The sequence below is a fragment of the Penaeus monodon genome, chromosome 17, assembly GCF_015228065.2.
Source record: "Penaeus monodon isolate SGIC_2016 chromosome 17, NSTDA_Pmon_1, whole genome shotgun sequence".
Classification (NCBI taxonomy): Eukaryota; Metazoa; Arthropoda; class Malacostraca; order Decapoda; family Penaeidae; genus Penaeus; species Penaeus monodon.
This window is the reverse complement of record NC_051402.1, coordinates 19132374-19137373: the sequence shown is the minus strand read 5'-3', so window position 1 is coordinate 19137373 and position 5000 is coordinate 19132374. Positions and strand designations below refer to the sequence as shown.

Genomic DNA, 5000 nt, shown 5'->3' with positions numbered 1-5000 from the left:
TTCTCCCCCTCTCCTTTTCCCTCTCGTTCTCCCTCCCCTTCTGCTTCTCTCCTCCTTCCTCCCTTTCTCTCCCACCTTCTACTTCTCTTCTCCTCTCCTCCTCGTCCTCTTCTCCATACCACCCACCCACTTATCGCGTATTTAATGATCTCTCATCTTTCAGCGAATACATGCAGCGCGTCACTAACTGGCAATTTACGAAACCGGAGAAGTATTAAAGTGACAAACAAATTAGTCCTTTCTTTTTATACTTTTTTCCCCCGAGTCTATCTCATTTTCTTTTTTCGCATTTTTCTAGGTTCTCATCTCGACACTTTGCCGTATCGTATGTCGAAAAGGCAACGCTCGACAGACAGACAGACAGATGGATATACAAAAATTAAACGTTTTGGTGACGAACGGACAACTGTGATCTCGTGGTGACAGACTGTCGTTTTACTAATCTCTTTCTTCCTTCTTTTTCCTTCTTCTTCTTCATTCCCATCTCTTCTCATCTTACCCCTCCTCCATCTCCTCTTCAATTTCTCCTCTCCTCCCTCTCCTAAACCCTCCCTTACCCACCCCCCCGTATCAACAAGGCGAAAATTAACAAACGTTTAAGTGGTCAAGTCATTAATATACAGTTACCCCTGAAAAAAAAATCATTAATACTCGCTCGGCATTTAACTTACATTCTTCCCATATTCACCACAGACAAAAACTAAACATGAATTCACTGTAAAAAAAAAAAAAAAAAAAAAAAAAAAAAAAAAAAAAAAAAGCACACTTCGACATCCTGCCATGACCCCCCCCCCCTCCCCCAACAGTTCATGATCCCGCGGTGAACATTGGTGAGTTATTCTCAACGAAATGTCATGTCTTATTAGGATCACGCTTGCCAAGGGGCTTCGCAGATGTGGCGGTGGGAGGGAGGGAGAGCGGGGTGGGGGGGAGAAGGAAGGGAGGGAAGGAGGGAGGGAGGGAGGGAGTGGATGAGAGTGTGTGAGTGAGTGAGTGAGTGAGTGAGTGAGTGAGTGAGTGAGTGAGTGAGTGAGTGAGTGAGAGAATGAGAGAGAGAGATAGTGAGAGAGAGAGACGGGGCGGGAAAGAAAGGGAGAAAACCGGAAGGAGGGAGGGAGGGAGGGAGGGAGAGAGAGAGAGAGAGAGAGAGAGAGAGAGAGAGAGAGAGAGAGAGAGAGAGAGAGAGAGAGAGAGAGAGATAGTGAGAGAGACGGGGAGGGAAAGAAAGGGAGAACAGGAAGGAGGGAGGGAAGGAAGGGGGAAGGGAGGAAGGAAGGGAGGGAGAGAGGGAGGAGGGAGGGAGGGAGGGAGGGAGGGAGGGAGAGAGAGAGAGAGAGAGAGAGAGAGAGAGAGAGAGAGAGAGAGAGAGAGAGAGAGAGGGGGGGGGGCGAGGAGAGGGAAAGAAAAGGAGACAGGTAGGAAGGAAGGGAGAGAGAGAGGAGAGAGAGAGAGAACAGCCGTCTATCATCGACTTACCGCCACGGAATATGACAAACGAGAAAGTAATTCCGGAGAGAAAAGAGCGTGATAAAGACACGAGAATTCACACATCCGTAACTTCGAGACGAGTTTGAGACGTAATGAAACTGCTTCGCTCAATCGCTTCGGAGTTTCGAAACAATGAATCGCCGACCGTAAGAGCATATTAATTGACTTTTCTCTTCCGTGAAATGACCTACTAATCGAGATGGAAGATAAGTTCAGGGTGATCTTTTTATCTGCGATGAAGGTTATCTCAGAGGAAAGAGGAAAATATTCTTATTTCTCATAATTCTCTCTCTCACTATCTGTCTGTCACTCACTCACGCACTCTCTTTCCCAACTTTCACTCTCCCCCCGTTTCTCTCTCTCTCTCTCTCTCTCTCCCACTCTCTCTCTCTCTCTCTCTCTCTCTCTCTCTCTCTCTCTCTCTCTCTCTCTCTCTCTCTCTCTCTCTCTCTCTCTCTCTCTCACTCTCTCTCTCTCCCGTTGTTTTGGGCTGTTTGTTATGTCAAGCGACGTGTTTGTTTACTATTTTAATCTCCGTGCTTAACGCTCCAGCTAAAATAATAACGCAACCCTTCCGCCCCTTGCTCGGTCTCGACTCCTTGCTTGCCTCACCCACCAGGCGCAGTGTTTACTTTCTCTCTCTCTCTCTCTCTCTGTCTCTGTCTCTGTCTCTGTCTCTGTCTCTCTCTCTCTCTCTCTCTTTCTCTCTCTCTCTCTCTACCATCCCCTTTTCTTTTCCCTTCCCCCTATATCCCACTCAAACTCTCTTTCCCTTTCCCTTTCCCTCTCCCCCCCCCTCTTCCACCTCCCACCTCTCCCCCCAGTCCCCACAGACTCCTTCCTTTCTTACCTCCCTCCCTCTCTCCCCCCCTCCCCCCACCCACCTACCTTCCCGCCGCCTACCTCGCAACGCAGAACACGATAACACCTTCTCCCGATAACCAGATCACTACATACCGACCGACCGACTAACCGACTGTTCACACTGACGAGATAATGTTGGTCTCATTGTTCGTTCGTTTGTTTATACGTCTACAATAAACGTTATGATTTTTTTTTTTTTTTTTTTTTTTTTTGGGGGGGGGGTCACTGGAGGACTGATTAGTAGTGTAGGATTTAATATAAATCTTTGATTTAGATAAGAATGTTTTCGAATCAAGAAAGCTAGTTTTTTCTCTTCGTTTTAAGAAAGTATTTTCCTTAACAAACAATCTAAGTAAGCAACTGATCTCTGAATTAAACATGTTTAAACAACTAAAGCCTTTGACACACTCACAGTTCTGTGTAATCTGAATTTTCAGCGATATCATTGCCTATAGCTAAATGATAAGGATACATTCTTTTGATAGCCGTGTGATTTGGTGGCTCTGCTGTCCTTATTCAGTGAACATGACCCAGTGGTCTATATATATCCACTTAAGCCTCCATGGCTACAATCACGAGGTGTATACTTTGTGTATATGTGTGATTTTGTTGTATGTTTATGTGTGCCTGTATTTGTATTTCTCTATACATTATTGTGTGTGCATATTTGGAGATATACAATTACTTTGATTGATATGCAGAGTGCTATAAAAATACAACGGAACATACATAACAAAAAATGTAAATGTACTTTTCTCTCTCCCCTCTCTCTCTCTCTCTCTCTCTCTCTCTCTCTCTCTCTCTCTCTCTCTCTCTCTCTCTCTCTCTCTCTCTCTCTCTCTCTCTCTGCCATTAACTCACCTTGCTCATCTCCCACCTCTGTGCCCGGGAGCGAGAAGATGCTTTCCCTTGTTTCCACGCACATTACCTACAGTTTCCTCTTGGCACGTGGTTAAGAGTCTTGGCAACGAACTAAACACTTTTTTAAACTTCAACTTCGTTTTTTTTTAAATGTTGGTTATTCATTAGATAGATGTCCTTGAATGATTTGGATATGCTTACTTACCTTCATTAAGCTAACCTAGTTATTCGTAAGGTAAACGTGATTATCAGGCGTTTTTCTTCATGGTGTTTGCTCAACTTACCTTCCTTACCCTAATCTGGTGTTGGAAAAATGCGTATTTATATTCGTATTATCAGTTTAACTGTCTGTTTTCTGCTAACCAGTCTACCAGTCGACTTACCTACGTATTGATTCATCGATATTACCACCCGCATATATCTAAACAGTATATACGTGGAAATGAAGGCCTATATATGAAACAGATTACTACAAACACACACAAACAAACAAACAAACACACACTCATCTATAAACTATTCCTCTTGCCTATCTTATACACTAACGTTTGACAGTTAACTTTTCATTCCACTTGAGGTATCACACATTCAACTGCACTAGACATGTCTCACACATTTTCTTCTTTATAATTACATACTTACAATTTACAATGTTATCGTAGCAGACATATTATTTAAATGCCAATTCACAACATGAGTGAAATATGACACGTTAATAAATATTACTCAAATTAAAATCAGATTTCAAATTGAACAGGTAGAAATTCAAAACAAACCGTGACATACAGAAAAAAATAGAATTTGCTATATCACCATTGTCATTATCATAACTTTCGTCAATAAGTTCCTCACTATCACCACTAAAGTCATCACCACCATCTTCACAGTCATCATCACAGTCATCACCATCATCTCACGTGTTTTCCTATCGCTGGTTAGCCCAGGCAAGTTTTGAGATTGGTATGAGAGAGAGAGAGAGAGAGAGAGAGAGAGAGAGAGAGAGAGAGAGAGAGAGAGAGAGAGAGAGAGAGAGAGAGAGAGAGAGAGAGAGAGAGAGAGAGAGAGAGAGAGAGAGAGAGAGAGAGAGAGAGAGAGAGAGAGAGAGAGGGGGGGGGGGCAGGTAGGTAGGCAGACAGACAGACAGAGACAGACAGGTAGACAGAGACAGACACAGACATTTAGAGTATTAGAAGGATAGACACAGACAGACGGATAGAGGGATAGACAAACAGAGCCAGAGAAGGCGAGGCAAAGGTACCTGTTTGCACTCCACTCCCCCAAACCAACTTTGCCAAATTCACGTGAGATTTTTTCTGCTGTTCAGATATATGAAGAAAAAAAAAAGTTTCTGGCGTAAATCCCTGATGTCAGTTCCCACCGAGGCTTCACCTGGTAGCAGAAGCCCCCCGTGGAAACCCACACTTCCAAAAGGGTTTGAAATTTTCCATCTCTATCGCGACCAAACGCTGAACAATAACAGCCACACGGCACCTAGCACGGAGCGCACGGCGAACATCCTCTCTCTCCCACTGGTACAGCGTAACTAGCTCGCCGCTGCTCGTGCTCCCGTGGCCCTCGCCGGGTTGGGGTTCAGCTCTTGTGCCGCCGTGCCCGCCTCTTCAACACGCTGTACCCGCTCTCGCTGTTGCTGTACCCGCCTCTTTAACGTGCGTTCTGTTGTATCCGCTCTTGTTGTCACGGTACCTGCCTTTACAACACGCTGCGGTTTTGCCGCTCTTGCTCTTTACTGGACACGCCTCTTCAACACACGCTGCCGCTGTACCCGC

At 44.8% G+C, this 5000-nt stretch overlaps 1 long non-coding RNA gene across 1 annotated transcript in view; it reads right to left on the bottom strand.

Annotated features, from left to right (window-relative positions):
* LOC119583591 overlaps window positions 1-4842 on the bottom strand; it is an 81851-nt gene extending 77009 nt beyond the window's left edge. Inside the window, exon 1 of the long non-coding RNA XR_005229713.1 lies at window positions 4705-4842. This is a non-coding gene — a long non-coding RNA (uncharacterized LOC119583591). The remainder of the gene's footprint in view (window positions 1-4704) is intronic.
* Between the last annotated feature and the right edge of the window lie 158 nt (window positions 4843-5000).